Source organism: Pecten maximus, chromosome 14, assembly GCF_902652985.1.
Source record: "Pecten maximus chromosome 14, xPecMax1.1, whole genome shotgun sequence".
Classification (NCBI taxonomy): Eukaryota; Metazoa; Mollusca; class Bivalvia; order Pectinida; family Pectinidae; genus Pecten; species Pecten maximus.
Genome location: NC_047028.1, coordinates 27,722,209 through 27,742,784, shown reverse-complemented (window position 1 = coordinate 27,742,784; position 20,576 = coordinate 27,722,209). Strand labels below are relative to the sequence as shown.

The 20,576-nt window shown below is 35.8% G+C and overlaps 1 protein-coding gene and 1 non-coding gene across 2 annotated transcripts in view; one reads left to right on the top strand and one right to left on the bottom strand.

Annotated features, from left to right (window-relative positions):
• Positions 1 to 7,867, bottom strand: part of LOC117342946 (cadherin-87A-like) — a 30,574-nt gene extending 22,707 nt beyond the window's left edge. Inside the window, exon 1 of the mRNA XM_033905250.1 lies at positions 7,669 to 7,867. The gene's annotated coding sequence lies outside the window, so the exon portion shown is untranslated. The remainder of the gene's footprint in view (positions 1 to 7,668) is intronic.
• A 10,558-nt stretch (positions 7,868 to 18,425) lies between these two features.
• Trnat-agu lies at positions 18,426 to 18,499 on the top strand. Its single transcript has one exon. It is a non-coding gene; the product is annotated as a tRNA-Thr (tRNA).
• Positions 18,500 to 20,576: the final 2,077 nt, after the last annotated feature.

Below are 20,576 nucleotides of genomic sequence, written 5' to 3'. Positions count from 1 at the left end.
TATTAATAAAGATCAGGTGTGAACGATCAGCCAAACTACTGTATAACTATTATATTGTTGTTTTTCATGTTCCTGTTAATTTTAAAGTCTTTCTAAAGAAGTTATGTTTATATACATTTGCATCTTTTGGCTAGTCATTAAGCAGGAGCTTGTAGAGTTACGGACGGTCCCATTTTTAAACGTCATACATGTTATGTCAGTTCTAGCTCTTGAAAAATGCGAATAGAAATGTAAAGGATAAATATACAACTGTAGATTCACCTCTGGTTTGAGTTCAAGGCTGAATTGGTTTTCGTGTACAGATTTCAGGAGGATACAATAAGTGAGTAGTAAACGCGGGTTCGAGGTCGAAAGGTTTCAAGTTTATTTTGATGTTGTAGAGTTAGAGGCGGGCTCGAGGCCGACATGTCCCAGGCGTGCTTTTGGAACATTTAAGTATTCATATCTTGTGTTATTATGACGATGATATTGATGCGGGATCTCATATCATCACTTAATTATTTTTTTCTTTATTTATTTATTTCATTATCTTTTTTTACCAAAGGTTCAAAAGATTGAAGACCAACTTTATTGTTATTGTAGATAATTACGACCTAACTGATCTAATTTACAAGTATATAACGTTTTCTTCACATAATATCTCTTAAATGTTTATAACAGTTATTAAGGAATTATTTTGTCGCTTTGTTGATATTCCGTATATGGCTATTATGTCGCTTTTACGCATAAGCTGATCCTTACAGATAAAACATAAGATTTTTAACTGTTCTACTCTTTGTCCAATTCGCATTAGATATCTATATCGGGTCCTAACATGTTGCCTTCTCTTTATCTTTACCAAAATTTACAATAGATGTTGAATGTTGACGGTTAGGTAATGCAAGGACATTTATGTGATTTCTCACATATTTCTCCCTAGGAAATGAAATACCATTGTCTTTAAAACATTACTTGTGTACTAACATGGTTCAATATTTGTGACTCAGCAAAGAAAAGGAATACACGGACAGACAACAGTAATTCCATTGTCAGTATAAAGACGTGTCAAACCAATGAAACAGCGAGATAAACTTTCAGTATAATTGAACAATAAAGTTGACCTCAACCTATCATTGTAATCAAATGGCTGCTGTCGGAATAGCAGCAACAAAGCACCACAACCGCAAGCGCCACCACCACTAACAGCAACCATAACTACAAAAACAACAACAGCCAAAAAAACAACAGGCAAAAAAAACACTTTTATTGGCCCCGTAATCGGTGTTTTGGGACGAAATCAGAAATGCCATCAGTGTTTTGGGACAAAATCAGACATGCCATCAGTGTTTTAAGACGAAATCAGACATGCCATCGGTGCTTTGGGACAAAATCAGACATGCCATCAGTGTTTTGGGACGAAATCAGACATGCCATCTGTGTTTGGGGATAAAATTAGACATGCCATCAGTGATTGGGGTTGAAATCAGACATGCCATCGGTGATTGCGGTTGAAATCAGACATGCCATCAGTGTTTTGGGAAGGTATCAGACATGCCATCAGTGTTTTAGGGACGAAATCAGACATGCCATCGGTGTTTGGGGACGAAATCAGACATGCCATCGGTGTTTGGGGAAGAAATCAGACATACCATCGGTGTTTGGGGACGAAATCAGATATGCCATCGGTGTTTGGGGATGAAATCAGACATGCCATCAATGTTTTGGGACGAAATCAGACATGCAACGCGTGTTTGGGGACGAAATCAGACATGCCATCGGTGTTTTGGGACGAAATCAGACATGCAACCCGTGTTTGGGGACGAAATCAAACCACAAGTCTCGTGTTGAGATCCGCCTGTCTTTCTCCAAAGGGTGTTAGATATACTATTATTGCATCCCTAGCAACCACACGATGACTCTGTGAAGTATGTGAGAGAAGATTGACCGTCCGCCTGCAGACGAAATTTTATTGGATGGTATACTTACTTTCTGTCTCATTTTTATGAAAAGCTCAGAAAAACTCAGTACCCATAAAGGTTCTGGACTTGTTTATTCTTTCTATGGCATATAGGATCGTAAATGAGTTCTTTAATTTCATTATATGGTCTAATAAAACGGGTCCTATCAGGCTTTTTGATATTCAAATATAATATTCAAATTTCGAGACGAGTTTCATAATCATAACAACATATGCAATTTAAACAATTTCAAGATAGTTTCTATCACAGTACTCGTAAAAAGTCGTAGAACAAAATAAATAAAAAATAAATTAAATGGTAGCAATTTTGTTGCGCCATTTTAAATCCATGACCTTACGTCATTGTCAATATTATGACTTCACAAGTGATTTCTGTTTGGCACAACAATGAAACGGATTTTCCTAGGAGTTGTGTCACTTTTAACATTTCTTGTGTATGTACCAGGCATATTAAGCTAACGTTTGCCTTGCAGGTCTACGCTTCTCGTTATAGCACTGTTACACCCAGGTGAGAGTGATAGAGATTTTAGCAGGCTTTCGTCCAAGTCTTTATTGTCTGGCTGATGCTGTTTAATTGTATAGTGGTATTAAACGCTTTATATCAAAGACCGGTTTCGCATATATCGGGCGCGAATCAGCTTTAACGGAGGAAGCCCGACATTAGACAATTTGTCTATAAAGGCTTTACGACGCCCAATAGACATACAGGTGAAGCAGACCAGGAAAGGGAGCCATATTGATTCCACACAATTGCCTGTATTTCCCTTTAGATCTTGTATTTACTATTGACAAGCTGGACATTACACGCATCAGTGTGGATTCTATCAATATACGCATTCTTTGAGGTATCAGATTTGTGTACTTTTATCATTGGCCTCCTATACATCACTCTCTTGATGTGATGTACTGGTACTAGCTGTCATATGTGAAATTGTTCGTGACGATTGTTAACGCAATGTTACGATGTAGATTAATAGAATCATACATTGGCCTGTTCCGTGGACATGGATACCTCAAGCTTGGTGCTTGCCAGCTAAACTCTTAAACGAGGGTTAGGATATCCTTGTCCTGTTCCGTGGGCATGGATACCTTAAGCTTGGTGATTGCCAGCTAAACTCTTACAAGAGGGTTGAGATATCCTTGTCCAGTTCTGTGGGCATGGATACCTTAAGCTTGGTGATTACCAGCTAAACTCTTACAAAAGGGTTGAGATACTCTTGCCCAGTTCCGTGGGCAAGGATACCTTAAGCTTGGCGATTGCCAGCTAAACTCTTACAAGAGGTTGAGATATCCTTGCCTAGTTCTGTGGACAGGGATACCTCAAGCTTGGTGATTGCCAGCTAAACTCTTACAAGATGGTTGAGATATACTTGCCCAGTTCTGTGGACAGGGATACCTTAAGCTTGGTGTTTGCCAGCTAAACTCTTACCACGAGGGTTGAGATATCCTTGTCCAGTTCTGTGGACAGGGATACCTCAAGCTTGGTGTTTGCCAGCTAAACTCTTACGGTATATATTGCAAAGTAATGGCCAGTTTAACTCTCACACGAAGCTTGATTATGTTTCCTCACATACCGTATTAAGAATCGTAATAAGTTGTAAGGTGTTGTGAATCTTTTTCATCGCGCGTTCATGCATACATGCGTCTAAATTGATAACGTTATCAATTTGGGACATGGTGATTGCACGTCATAGCGCGCGCCAGCTGTCTAACCCTACCCCGTGTGAGATTGATTTAACTCACCATTAACATACACGGGATCACCTTGTAAAGTATGTAAGACACATATTTGATTCATCGTGGGCGTACACTAAAGCTCTGATTTTAATATAGAACCAATTAATGGTCCTACTGTAGCCGGGTCGGAAGCTACCATGAAAAGATGTCAACCCATCTTTCTTTTTGTAATATATACCGATTTCAAAATACTAGGACTACCAGCTCTACAACTTGAGCCATCCTCAACACCAGTACATGCTTCGTGTTGCAAAAATTAACTACAAGAACATGTATCGTGGCTGTCTCAAAGACATCTGGACATTTCCGTGAATGTCTTCAACATGAGTAATCTGAAAAGAGACCTACTATCGCAGATTGGAGGTTATAGGTTCTCTGTATGAATAGAATGTTGTGAAACTTGCTAAACATCCAAGGATATACGATTCCCTTGCCCTAAAACGGTATCACGTAGAAACATGGTCAGGTAAAAAAACAGTTAACGAATTATCTAAAGGGAAGGGGCTGGGTGCAGAGAACGAGGTAATGTTTTGCTTGTTTTTAACGCATGCAAAGCGTTCCATTTGTGTTAATGGGTTCAAAGAGACCCTTTGAAATGTTTACGCTGATAAAAAAAATAATTCATTAAAAAACATATTTAATGGAATCGATTGATAACAAATTAATCAATGTTTTGCGACCCTGCAATATCATTCCATCTACGCCCCCGCTAGTGCTGAGAAATGTCCAGGTTTATGGAATCATCATATTTGTCATTGGTTTTGCAATAACTTTATTCTTTTACGACCGACAAAGCGTGTTAAGTCATATTCGCTCTGGCTTTGTACAAAATTTATCATCTTCTGATGGCCGAGAGTAGCAACGCTTGACGTGTCCGCTTATTTGTGGCAGAATGGAAGGCACTTTCAAGCTAAGAAGATTCCACAGATTAACCTGGCCTTACCATAGGGATTTAAAAAACACATCTGTGACCTACTTATCGGAGGAACATTCGGAACCGATTTTACGTTCGATTGCTTTCGTGTAAGAAGTCTCCTAGTTTATAACGATATTGATTTTACTACTACCATAGATATCACACTGGTTGCGACAAATCTGTGGGATTATACATGTACATCGCTAGATACATATTAGCTCATTTGTAAACACGAACTATTTGATGGTTATTTGTACAGGATACATATATTTCTTTTCAAGCATTTCTAAACAAGTGCACTAGATTGTCATTTCGGTAGTTTCCATCAAGTATCAAAATCAACAGTATTTAGTTAAAAAATAAAAATGGTTATTTTTATTGTTAGGAACTCAACCTGAATAAAATTACCTCTCATTGCACTGTGTAACTCCATGGCGTAAAGTAATAAGAGATATGGTTTTAATACAATTGTGGGGAGGTAGGCGTCGTGAAAACAAAATGCAAATGAAACGAAAATTATCTTATAAAACCCTTTAGCAAATCTAGTCCTCAATTATCAATTCGTCTGTTTTTTAATCGTTTGACATCTTGTCATCTCTTATTACCCTAATTTAATAAGTCTAAGTTCAGTTAAATCAGAAATATTTTTTTTATCTTCAGTATTGTAATTCGTATTTAGAACGATCATAAATGTTACCATGGTATAGCAAACCATAAGTCGTAACAGTCGTACAATTTCGGTAAATTCCGTGATATTAATAATAATAATAAAATGAAATCTCGCGTGAGCATGAACAGGAAGTTAGTGAGTTGTGTTTACATAGTTGCTAGGGAATCAGGTTCTGCTTGGTTTAGTTGAAGTTGTGCTGTGTTGCACTCGCCTCGAAAAAAGATTGTTTACACTTGGACAAAAAATGAAGTCTATCACATTATTGGATGCTGGTACACCAGCTTGCATTTAAAGTGATTAGAGTACATAATAAACATAAAAACATACAATGCTATTTTGTCGTCTTAATCAAAGGCTATATATAAATCAAAAACCCTAACCTGTGTTAAGTGAACACCTATCTTATGTGACCTTTTTGACCGGTTCCCTTAGAAAGTCACATGAAAAACGTATAAATATATTTGATTAGAATTTATTTCATTCACATTTTTCTTCAAGTTACCGAATGAGATATTATAAGACTTATCTTGACGGAAATATTAAAAGTTGGTTTCTTTTTCCGGATATGTAGTTGGAACACATATGTGTCTACATATCAGATGCACAGTAACTTACAAATAGGTTTACATCCACTGGGAATAGAGTGCGATATTGTACAGATGATGAGTGTGTTAATAGAGAAAAAGTGTATCGAATGTGAATTAATTATTTACCGAAGCCATAAAGGCTGTATTAGGAACCTTACCGAATTACTGGTAGAATTTTTTATGTGAATATCGCCGTAAAACAACTTAGCAACCATTAGCATGTCATCGGGGAACAGGAAGTTCAAACAGTATCATGATAAATTCTCTTACAAAAAAAATACGGAGAAAAATCTTTCCGGAAAACCTGACAAATTCTTTCTCGCATTTATGATTATGATAAGTTACTTTGAACGATGAAAGGTCAATCGAAAGTTCATTGTTTATACGTTGGTCGTCAATTACGGTGCAGTGTTGGCAGTTTTGTAATCGAATTGAAAGAGAACCGCAGGCTTCCATTGCCAACAACAAACTTAAATTGACAACGCGGGAGATTCAGGTTAAAGGTCAAGCTTGTGACGTCATACATTTATATGCATGGCAGTCGCCGATGGGCATGCAACACCGTTTGGTGTCAAATGCCTTGCGTTAACATTTTAACGTTACGATTCCGGTTCTATTAGTACAACTTATATAAGAATGATTTGATTAAAGAGGCCATTTCGGTACAACCTAATTTGGGACATCTTCGTTTGAAAATGGATTCAATTTTGCTTAAAAGCAACCGTATGGACATTCCCAAAATAAGTAATGATACCACTGTGAAAAATTAATATTGAACACCCTTGGATGAAGGAAGGATAACATTTTGGCAAAAATATACACTGTAAATAATATTTACATCAGTTATTGGAACAGTATCGATCACCCTTAACAGTTCGAAACCTACGTGGGGCAGTTGCCAGGTACTGACCGTAGGTCGGTGGTTTTTCTCCGGGTACTCCGGCTTTCCTCCACCGACAAAGCCTGGTACGTCCTTAACTGACCCTGGCTGTTAATAGGACGTTAAACAAATAAACTAAATAAACCAAACCCCTTAACATAGGTTTTGCTGTAGACATATATTCTCAATACAAGTGCAATATCATGAAACGTAGTGATGCCGCACTTATTGTTTAAATCAATAACAATACATGTTTTGAAATAAGTTGATTTCAAAAGTAGGACTTTAACAAATCAGTCAAATGAGGGGAAAAAACAGCATTGAACCAACTAGATGGTTATATTCTGATATTTAACATAAAGAAATCATCCAAATGTCAGAAGCATCGGAATAGCATCTGAAATTTATTTTGAATACTTTGATGAATTACATTTTGAGATGTATGAGAAATGTCTCATATTGTGACATGATCATTTCCCAAATCGATCAAACAAGGCTGTTTATGACAGGACTTGGTTTCGTGTGTATATTGAAGCCTTCAAAAATATTACCCCGTGTGTTGTTTTATAGCGGTAGGCAATGGCATATAGTCTAAAAATGCTTCGATAATGTTATAGCACTTAATTTATTTGCTAAATAAGTCTATATTACAAATACCTTACCTTTACAGTGAAGATATGTGAATGGCTAAGTATCCACGGTAACGATATAGAATATCCTGTTGGTATGTGCTGTTAAAAATCCAAATGTTGGAATATATATACATATATTGCCCTGTTTAAACACCTGTGATCTCTCTCATACCTCAGATCTCGCTTCACACCTGTAGTTCTATAATTAACCTAAAACACTAACACTGCACGCTCTACAGGTGCAAGCTTCTGTTCATACCGCGTAACACAGCACCACACTAGCACTAACCTTAAGAAGACTGCGTCACCACGCTGGGGCTGTTTTCTATCATCAATGAATTGGATACGACTGTAAAAGTTTCGATAGCCTCGCACAGAGTCTTTGTTGTATTGGAGGTCTCAGAGCAGAATGCGGTTACATACTAGAGAAAGTGGCTCAGATTCTGGTAGACATTGATTCCGGTTTGTGGCTAAGCAGTGGATATATAGGACTGGGGAGGCGAGCATGTTAAACGTAGTCCTAGCAGGTGGCCACTCGCTTTTAACCGATGGGCTTATAAATCAATCATCAATAACCGTGAAATACCGTCAGTAAGACGAGTCGATGAACACAAGTTTTAGAGAGCATTACCGGTATTAGTTTGTTACGAAAGCTCTGTATCGATACAATAAAAAACCTCCGTGGGGAATTTTACAAACAAGCGCACGTGTCTCCATGAAATAACGCAGTTCGACTGATTTCCATGTGTAACATTCCACTGAGCTATCGTAACATTAAAATCAGATACGTGAATCGTCTGCGGGCTTCAGGATTTAATTAATTCCGGAAAATTGTTGTGAAATAGTTTAAAGCATTCATTAGGTTGTTACGGTAAATGTAATAATTTCGTATCTAATGGGTTCCATTAGTTTGATTAAACTTGAGTTTTATAGATTGGTTTCTGTTTTTTACAAACTACTTTATTCAAGGATATCAACATGCAATATGATTTTTTTGACGATATTTCTATTTTTGGAACAATTAAAGATTTGATTTTATTCCTGAATTTTGTTTGTTCCCTTAAATAAACACTTTTTTCCTAAATGAAAATATTTTTGTATATGAAACCAAATTGTTAATTATAGAAGACGAAATGTTCAAGAACAAACAGAAAATACTCAAATATGATATATTCCATTCAGATCATATTGTTTGCAATCAAACCACATTGTCTTAATAAAACTGCAACTCTCGAAATCCAGGTTTACTGTTTCCGCCGGAAGTCAACATCTTTCCAGGAAATCATGATAATGGGAACATGTCTCTGGATATCGGGACAAACGGGAAACGCCAATACCTTAAGAAAAAAAAGGAGTGAACAATTTGTGAGTTGAAATCCTCATGCTGTTAGTACAGCGTAGTTGTAAGCAAATAGATTAATTGTAAGCTTTCCTTTGTTCATGTTGATACGTTGTAACGAAAGGTAACCTAGAGGTGAGTGGTTGATATTGAGGAATCTGTAGTGGCTTGATATCAAGCCCTTTCGACAACGGTGAAAGCAAAACATCGCATGAAATATGATGAACATTGAGCAGCTGAAAGTATGGAATAGCGCAATGTTAACACATGTCAGCTGAGTCGAGTAAGATCACTCACTCTGTCTAAAAACAATACTTTAAAACATCCCTGTCAAAAATTTCCTAATTATTCTTCAAAAATTGCAAAATAAATAGTAAATGAAGGAGACTTCTACATTCTCTCCCTCCATTTCTCACTAATTATCACCCCATTTCTACTTTTCTTAAACTCACATTGTCAACAAATAAAATCACTTTATTTCAATTATAATGTCATCTTGTGTAAATATTTGTGTTGAATACTGTTTTTGGGAAAGGGTTTTACATAAAATGGAAAACTTGTGCCCGATCCCTTTGTATATGTATGATACAATAAAATATGTTTAAATCAAAAATAAATCAAGCTCTTTTAAGTTGGCCAATCAACATGTTCAATGTAGGTTTTGTTAGTTAGGGGAATATGACAACGTCAAAAATAATGAACCGATTGCCAAGAAATTTGACATGAGTGATATCTATCTAATCCATTATTTTCTTTGTTGCTATAATCACTTCGCCCTTCAATGCTAATTGTCTCGATAGCTATACTTTTAGGGGTAAAGCATGCAATTTTTCTCTGGAGGTAGCATATTTGAGTGTTTCATATCCCATTCGGGACAGCACATAGTCAATCTATTTATAGAATGTTTCTAATGGTTTTGCAAGATATTTGTCACCTGTTCTGATAAGCTTTAATCAACCGCTCATAAAAATCCACACAAACAGTCATATAAGCAAAAACATAGGTCCACCTTGTTCCCATGGGAATGGTAACAGTCTGTTTGAATATCTAGTCACAGTCCTCGGCAAAATCATTGGCGACCAGAAATACAATCACCTCTGCGATTTCATCATTGAGGTATTTCCTCTGGGGTTTAGTCGTGTGATGAACAATATACGGTCCAGTTTATATTCCAAACAGGTACTTGTGATGCCGTTTGCCCTTCTTAGGTATTACAGCTCTTACAACAAGAGAATGACGGCGTTCCTTATGTTTAGAATTAGGAAAGGCAGTGTAAAAGTGAGCTCCTCGAGCAAGAAATAAAATATTGTATATTGGGATTTTAATTAAGTTTGGGATTCCAATATAAACGAAGTCGATCCGCATCCTTATGTATTTACAGTTGGTACCCCAGTCTCCCGTTACGTTAGTGTTAATCTGGGTTGCATCAATCATCGTATAGATGCAGTCAAGATCACATGACTTGATTGCTTACTTCATTTTGATCAACATCATGAAATTGCTTCGCTATATGCTACGAATGAATAAAACGCAGCGATGATAATGATAGAGAACAATTGTGTTGCTATGACGTCATTTTTGAGCTTTGTTAATCATCTTCATGGCAAAGCATGGCAGTGTGTTAGATTGGTTGCAATTCAATCACAGAAAGGAAGTTGATATTAAAATGCTTCTCTTTCATATGACCATACAAGGAAATGGATGAAAATTTAGAACATGTCTATTTAAGAAAGGCGGAGTTTAGCATAAATACATGTAAATATAGCAATTAAACGCTTGTTAGATTGTATGTTTCGTCAAGATAAATGCAAACTGGGTGACAAAAAAAATAAAATGGTGCCCGTTAGGGTGCACTGAAAATCTATCTATCACCAATATTGCATTTATCTTGACATACATACAATCTAACAAGCGCTTGATTGTTAAATAACATTAGCAGGTTAATTTTCAGGGTTTTAATAGATACCTATCACATGAACGAGAAGCATACATCTGACCTCGACTCTCAAAACATAACATGAAAGTCAAAGAGAAGCCTTACAATGCCTGACGTCTTTTAGCATATGCAGAAACTACCCAACTGTCTATGATCGATAATTCCTTCAACATCAGAAACGATATAAACAGCAAAACCATTACGATGACGATATCCGACGTTTCAAAGTTCTAAAAGATGGATTACATAATAGTATATCAAACTATATTAAATTATTGAAGTTAATGTTGTTATTTTGACATTGCAAATGATAAAGGTGATAAAGAAATGTTTCTAAACCGTATGATTACAAATAATAATCTTATTAATTCAATTTGGTTTACCAAAGTGCAGGCTGGGATATGCTTTATCTATTTCAATACGCCATATCCAACTTAGTAAAGCCAATATTTAGTATTGGTGATCAATAGAGTCAAATCGGAACTGTATTCTGTACAATTTACAAGAGACATAACTGGATGCAGTAGAACTGTAATAAATGATAAGACCTACTTATAAATCAATCAATGTTTCTTTTAGTTAGCTCTTGTGAAATGCTAGCATTGTATCCCCATATCTTAACTATTTTACAACACATTAAAATATACAATTGATACATTTATACGTAAAACCCATGCCATTGTATCCAAAAATACTGATTATCATTTAAAGGCATATCATTACAATCAGGTATAGTCAGTATACATTATTGTGTCTTATTTCAGAACATCTTTCCTTTGGAGATCTCTGTCTGATAGTATTGATACAGTTACTACAAATAAACACTTTAACTAGATTTTGGACTTTAAAAAACAACCAGGTTTTAATTTGTATGTCTTCATCGAAAGCCTTTATCCATAAGGTGAGCATGCGTATCTCGGCAAATGACTGGGTAGTTCAGTAAAGCTATAATTTCGTTAGTTTTGTACTTCAAACTTTGTCGTCTTTATATAAGCTTCTGTATCACCCTGCTCTATCTGTGTAAAGGGACAAGGCTTTCCGAAATTATAAAGGTAAAATATACATTTTTAAGAGAAATGAGTACATAAAACAGATTTTCGTTTTCATAGAACTGGTACCGACGAGCAATGAACATGATAATCAGGAACGTTCTAAGGAAGCTAATAGGTTTATATGTGTATATAGTTCCTTTCTTTAGAGCAATATATAAAGGAAAACGAAATGAAAAGAACTTCAGCATCAGTATTGATCACAGACTAATAGGTCTATATCTAGTCCCTAGTCTCGCTAAAAAACAAAAGGCTGTAGCTCTTCCTGACAATGTGCCCCACCTTAGCATTTTCTTTTGTATCTTTATGATTGTTATACTTCTGCGCCGTCTGGTGGGCGCCTCCGTGTTGTGTAATCACTATAGGTAGTCATTTTGTGTTCTATATTGGTCTCTCTATCATCCGGAATGAATTCGGCCTCTATACTGGCCACCAGTCGTCATTCACCTGCTGCGGAGATGCCTGGAGATTGTAGCGGTATCGACCAGTTAAACTATTAAAGAGCTGCATAATGACTTACTTTCTAGAAAGATTTACCAACATTTATCTTCTCATTCCAACTTGAAATGTGTATTTATTGAGGAATGTTGTGGTAAGATTTTAGTGTATCATCAAATAATGTCCTCTGTTATATGTATATTCTTAAAACGAGAACTGCCGTTGTGAACGTGAAATCAGTCTGTTTACATATGCCCGACTTCATTCTGCTTAAGGAAACAGTTTTTCAACGTGATGATGACATGGGCCATCGTTACCTTACATCTCAAGATACCGTATTTTGAAAGGTTGACATTCAAAAGTATATATCTGCATTAGTGGTCTTCAAATAATGGGCAAACGTTTGAATACATAGTTGTGAGTATTTCTATCGAAAAAAAAATGGAAAATCTACAATAAGGAATTGAAAACGGCATGTTAGTAAACTGTCTATGACGTGTTGAGTGCTCGGTTGGTACAGTAGTAGCACACTTGCCTTTCACCTAGGTTAACATTTACAAGTCGTAGAGTGTTCAAGGCAATCCATCATCAAAATATTCACGTACATGGGACTTGAAGAGTCATAAAAGACACACCAGTCAATAAAACTCAGGAAAAAGATATCACAATTTCGGATTTTGAATGAAAAAAATATCGGTCAGCTCTTTTATCTTTTCTCAATAATGCAAGGGAATAAATTGGTAAATTTCAAAATACAGTAAGAAACGAAGAAAGAAATAAAATCAAATAGGCTTGAAATGTCCCGATTCAGAGGGCTTTGTGAAACATTAACAAGATAAAAATGTAACGTTGAAATCACTTTGATCCAGTCTGTGCACATATGTATCATTGATTTTTTGACTTTTGACAACCTCAATAAACTTTTCAGCATCTCTCAATCTAGACTGGCCACCAGAACCTAAGTTCCCTTTGTTACAAATTGTCAAGCTGAATTATAATACTAGAGTATCAGTCCCTAATTTGAAATTTGGGTCTAGAATCAGACATTTCCTAGAGACCAAAATCATAAAGCTCAATTTTATTTATAATCTTAATATTCTAGGGACAGGGGGCCAGTCTACTCTCAATCTAGCATAGCATATTTGAGTACAAGTTACGTACGGCATCTCACAAACAACAATAAAAATAAGAATAAAAAGATTTTATTCTCGTCACGACATAAAGGAAATTGATTATGAAATCTGGAAATATTTGTAAAAACATGACAGGGAAAGGTGCTACTCTGGAGTAATAAAATATAGCATTGTCACAAACACCGAGGTATGTGGGATGTTCTTTGATAAGAGAAACAGCGCTACATGTGTCTGATAGTGGTACCCGTTATCAATTATCAATCACACGTTTAAATCAAATTTCATAAATGTATTATCGGAACACAATTGTATTTACAGTACTTGATATTTATTTGATGATGGGTCTTTTGCTCCTCATCGTCCAGATTAAGACATTTCCTTTGATCAATTTCGGATTTGTGGTCCTCTCTTATGATCAGTATTTTAGGATCTTAACATTACTGAGGACTTATACAAAGAATAGTTTTATTGTCAATCAAGTTATATTCGGCTCTAATGAATTTAACTCTCAATTTTGTTTTTAAGGGTGCTGTTGCTATGTGAGTTTTTTGTACAGTTCTTTGAGATGACAGGTGTTGGACACTTAGTGTGGACATTTTGAATCCCCGAGGTTTATCGTAACCTGTCTGTCGCGTTTAATCTTTATTTTATAATGACACGGTTCATAATAAAAATATAAAGTTAGTGTTATTTTGAGATATAACATTAAAAATGATTTAACATCTTTCTACAAAAATATGCAATTTGGTGTATTATGAGTCTTTGGTATCTCTCGATCTAGATATTGACATATTACCTATTTCGAAATGTCGGTCGCTCTACAGTATCTGACTCTCAATTCGTTAATTTGTTTTGAAAGATTGTAATGTCTTGTGCCTTTTATAAAATGCATTGACCTAAATAGCATAGAGCCTTATTAGGCCGAAAATAACAGTAAATAATGTCTTTGGAGAAAGGCTGTCTGTAATGCTTCCATACGCATGCAAATTGAAAGACAAGATTTTACCAATAATTCACAAACACCATGACGTAGTATATACAATCGTTTTGTATTAATACGAAACACGTGTTTTTTCTCTGTTATCTACATTTCACATCCTGTAACATGTGATGATATATTTAATGATTATTAGCATCAGTATCTAATTGATCAAGTAAAGCTAGTCATCTAAAAATACAATCTTATCGGCCAATGTATTCATCAGCCTACACACAACCGCCTGCGATTCGGCAATGAATGCAATATTAGCTAATGACATCATATCGGTTTATTTATCTGCATCTATGACTAACAGAATTTACAGGGGACTGTTCTGCGGACATGGATATCTCAACTCGAATGAAAGTGTTTGGCCAGACTCTTACGCGAGGGTTGAGGTATCCCTGTCTACGGTATAGGCTTAATACTTAATAAGAAAGATCTTAAAAAAAAGATAAACGGCATAGTTTTGATGCTGGTGGTTATAACGCTAAACTGATGGTGAAATAAATCAAGGAACTAATGCGTTTTAGCACGGATAACAAAATTGTATCAGTTTCAATCTTAACTTTGTTTCGTTTTTAACTGTAAATCTGCATTTTGCATTTACCGCTACATTGACCAATCACATACTTCATATTGACCAGTAACGCCACCTGTCGCGTCATATCCGGGACCGAAAGAAAATTAAACGGCTATGCCGAAAAAAGATAAACGGCATAGTTTTAATGCTGGTGATTATAATGTAAATCTGCTGTTGAAATAAATTAACGATGTAATGCATTTCAGCACGGATAACAAAATTATATCGGTTTGAAATCATATTTGGTGATAATAAGACTGCATTTTAATCAGGAATATAATTTTATTAATGTTTCATTTGAAAAAATACACCCACTTATTCAGCTTGCATTCAATCTTAACTTTTGTTTCGTTTTTAACTGCATATCTACATTTTGCATTTATCGCTACATTGACCAATCACATACTTCATCTTGACCAGTAACGCCACCTGTCGCGTCATATCCGGGACCGAAAGAAAATTAAACGGTTATGCCGAAAAATAACCAACTGTAAAGTGTTGTGAAATTTTTTCATCGCACTATCATCAATGTACTTGACATGTGCGTCAAAATTGATGACGTTAACAATTTGCGAGGTGTTTACGCTGCATAAAATAATGACGTTACCGTATTGTGAGTGGCGTCAAAGCTTCTGTGAGCTGTCTTTTCAATACCTCGGTAAAGACATGGCTATTGTTTTCCTACAAAAACCAGAGATTCACCTATGAAGTATGTGAGAATTAAATACTGACATTATTATAACTACATATATCTCTTATTTTAAATCAGTTTATACCCTTCATGCAAATATGCATTGTGTCTTCCCCTGATTGACAACATGACAAATATAACTACGAATGGTTACACAATGCCAGTTGTTCAACCTACGCAATACACATGCTATGATGGAGACTGTCGCCTTTAACGCATTTTAGAAATAATGTGATATTTATTCCATTAAATGTAGAGCCTATGAATCAATATTGCAGCTGCTGTCTTAATTGTCGTCTTCTGCATTCAATCAATCATTCAAGTTGAATAGGTGTACGTTCCATTCGATCTTGATCTATCGGTGACAATGCATGTCAATAGGTTATTTTGAAATGATGTATCGGCAGTATTTGAATTCTTTTATAAATTGCTTTTTTGTCGCGCCACAAATGCATTTGATGCATAAATACACGATACATTTTCCGATTAAGATATCGGGGCTCGTGGCAAAGGTCTATCTATTCCATAGCATCATGTCTAGATGCCTCTGCGGTGTCGGGGAAGATAGCGACCTCATGAAACACAAAACGATCTGAGCTTCATCTAGATATCGATCATAAAGAGATCGATGCCTGGTGATAAATAGGTAGAGAATGTATCAATATACATAGGTCGTGGTCTTATCGCCGTTTCCAGTGGAACACACTTCATTTAAAACATCTCAATATCAAATCAGTCGCCGTCCTGTTGACCAAATAGAAATAAATTTGTTTAGAATTGATTAAGTGTACCGAAATGACATCAGTTACAGAACAGCAGCATTGCATACAGACAAATTAACGCCGTGAATCTTTTTTTCATTATCTTATCACAGCTATCCATTTTGTTTTTACTAAATGTATTGTAGCTATACCTCACTGAATAGTTCTGGAATGACGAACAAGTGCAACGTACAGATTTACTGACTAAAGTTATTAACTGACACTTTAGTTTGGTTTTATTCATTATTTAATTGGTACTCATTTGATTAATTCTTATTGAAATATTAATGTAATTCAAAATTATTATACTTTTTCATTATCAGCTTTTAGGTAATATCCTGTAGAAGGAAGTTTTTTTTTGTTTTTTTTTTTAATGCGCGGGAATCGGTAGCGTAATATTTGACGTTGCATCACTTCACAACAAGACAAAGACCGCAATGTTGAATGCGCTACACAACGCCATTTTGGTATTTTCTGCTATTATCTGATACGTTTTGCTTAGGAGACTGTTGACAAAAGAATTGTCTTTAAAGATGTATATGGCAGATGTAGAAGTGAAGAAAACAAACCTTTTATTCCTTATTCACTTCAATTGATTCTGAACCGAAATTTATACGGACTTCGATGCAGTTAATAGAAGCACCATGCTGATTGACCAAAATCAAACATTTCATCACAAGTGATGATAAAAGTAGTAATGATATACATGGCTGTCAAGTAATAATTTCCAATATTTCATTTGTGAAAGTGTAATGTTTAGGCATGATAGACTTTTGAGCTTAAGGGGCATCTAAACAGCAAATCCAGTCAAAACATTGATATTTTGCCATGTCGGTTTGCTCAGAAGTGTCTTAAGCACAATATAGGAGCATTGGTTTGACCAGCTTTGACGTTATTATATGTATAAACGCTGTTATTATTTTGACCTTGAATTGCAAATGGCGGTCGTAAATGATATTACACAAATACGGCATATAAGGAGGTATTTAAAACATCAACAATGCTCTTATAAGACAATATAAAGTATTCTTGGAGTGGCAGGAAGACTGCTTTTATGAAAAAATGTTCAACCGTTGAGTTTGGGGTAAAATATGCCTATTTCTGAAAAAGGCTGCAAACTCACCAGTTTAACAAATTGACTTTAAAATGTTCTTACTATGATGAGATGTCTTAAAAGTATGATATACGAGTATTGTTAGTGACTGAAATGTCTCCCTTTAAGCCATATTTGTGAAATATTATTCACATCCGCCATTTGCATTTCAAGGTCAAAACAAAATAAGTGTTTATACGTACATACAGTAAAATCCGGTCAAACAAATGCTCCTACCCTGTGCTATAGACACTTGTGAACATAACAGCTTGGATATTTTTCAGGTTTGGTCAATTGCGTGACTTAGAATTATTCCATGCTACATCTTACCACAAAGTTACTCTAAAGGAGAAACTGGTATCATCTTCAGCAAATTATTGGTGATTGTAAGACGCTACATGTCCAAACAAACATTTTGGTATATTACATGACATTTTTTGTGCAAATCTTTAGGTATTTATTCGTGTTTGAAATTCAACATTATTCTGCTATATAGATGACCCTTAATACTTCTCAATTCTCTATCACCGTGATAACTTAGTATCGATAGGAAATACCCAATGAGCTACAACTATCGTAAGAAAAGCCAATTACCCAATAGGAATAGCCTAACGTAGTATGATCCTCCGATATTAAAATACAACTACCACAACCGGAATATCCAATCAAACGGAATGTAGATTATGACGTTGTATATCCATACTAATTTTGATACAAACGTACTTCAGACCAATTATGACTCAATTGGTGTTTGATTACACGGTTATGCAAGCCTGCACTGGCTTCTATATAAAAGCACATAATTATATCATATATTTCAGATTTCGTAAACACCTAGGTGTCTGGAGATCGATATCCCCATTGGTATTGAAAAGGTATGGCGTCACCTTCCCGATAATGGGGGTACTCAGATTTCTCCCAGTGAGACCACGACCGCTCTAACAAGTATCCATAGCTTTTTCGCAATTATTGTAAAATGAATAAAGTTTAAATTTACACGGCACATGTTCGTAACTCGCTATCCCAAGTACAATATCATCAGATGGCTCCATAGCTCAGTTGGTTAGAGCGCCAGTCTAGTAAACTGGAGGTCGAGGGTTCGAATCCCTCTGGAGCCTTGTTTATGTTTTTATTTCAACTACTCAACACACTGTTCAGAACATACATAGTAGTAATTTGTGTAGTCCGATAGAATGACCTGCCGTGTTGAACTTTGATTAGCATATTGATTACAGACGAGTTTAGAGTCATTTAGGAGAAATATGTGCTTTGTATATATACATGTATATCTGTTAGTTGTTTTAATGTAACATCAGCTGCATCATTTGTATTTATGCTAGTCTAAATTTAGCGACAAAACTGTTAACATGTGAACAATTGATCACATAGTTACTTGAATATGTGTAAACCATGCATTAAAAAAACTAGGTGATACAATCCCTGTGTTGTCAATATAAAATTTAACAAAAACAAATGGTCCAAAACAGCACCCTGCTGGACACAGTAGTATTCCGAATCAATATGTTTTGTTAACACACATGTGCACAAATGAAACTACCCACTTTGAATATTCCACGAAAAGGTCAACGCGACAGGTCATTCTGGTTTGACTATAACATTGTAACACGATTATTTACACGGCAATCAACGCTATGGTTGGAAAATTGATTGTTCCACCAATGTCGCTTCACTGGAATTTAGACAAACCTTAAAACACAAAACCGAGTTCCGTTTCTACGCACCCGATTCCCTGACATAGCATGATGAAAAACATATGCAAGCCCAGACAACCTCTTGTCAAGAGAAATTAACATATGGACATTTAACTCACAATATAGCAGGCCGGGTGCGCTTCAAACACTCAAAAGGCGGGGAACGTTGCAAAACCTCAAATGACCGAGTGCGCTGCAAAATTTCAAATGAACGAGTGCGCTGCCAATTCTCAATACACAGCTCTCCTGACCAACAGTACACGCGCCTGAAATTAAACACTTAAATGCTGTTATGTAGTTTTCATGGTGTTCTGTTGTTTTTCTGGTGTTTCAGACCAATATGGCTCCTGACTACATAAGTATATGATCAGCGCTCACAGTTGGAACAGCTCTTAATAAATATACTCGACCGTAGGTCTGACGTTAGATTGGAAATCTTTTTTTTTCTGGAGATAGAATTATGAGTGTGTCATATCCCATTAAGCCCAATACACCCTGTTACGTATGTCCAGTGTGTTCCCGCTTTGCCTTATCACCATGTATTCAATGCATGTATTGCTCTGACAACCTTAAATCTACGGCAAATAGTAGGTGACATTCAGGATTTGAACTTTTTGTTTTTGAACGAAATGTATGAATACATTTACAGATATATCCCTTATTTGGTTATATTACATGTACATATTTAGAGATTAACATCAATACCGATGTGAACACGGAGCTTTAACATTGCTTTTCTTATTAACACACGACTGACAGCAAAATAGAGACTAAAATCTATCCCTCGCAATATCTTATTCCAATTTCCTTCCTTTTTCGCTCTTTCGAGCAAATGATTTTATCAAGATTGTAATTATTTAAAGCATCAGATATCCTGTCGTCTGAGCACCTGTCATGTGATATAATGGTTACATCCTGTTGACGTTTTAGACTTGTTTGGTATTCTAGACGCATCGCGAACATGAAGGATTGTCTCGCAAATCAATCGATTAATTAAACCTTCCCTTGACATTGTGTGTGTTCTACGACTAGGTGTACTTTTACCTCTAAACAAATATAATCAAAACAATCCTATCTTGATCGTCAATTCGACTCCTTTGTATTCAGAAATTCTTTGTTTATGAAGGATGTGCCTTGCAATTTCAGAGCCTTATCAGAGAGGTGCAAAGAAAAACGTCTCTTTAGGTATCTGTTTCATTTATTTGAATAACAGTTGATATCGTTGAGTGAAAATGTGTAATCCAATAGATTAATGATTCTTTATTGAATGCAAAAAGTAAATCTTAGAATTGACGAAGGTTGAATAACCATCAACTTACAGTACTAGATACAAAGAACTGATCGGTAACGTGCAGACGAGTCTGATTTCCCTAGCAACGGATGAAAAACAGTACATATCAAACAATGGATAATGAATAAAAGATTGGTCCAGGAGACAGGGAAACAAACGCATATTCTTAGAAATTTAATTTTGAAAACACGT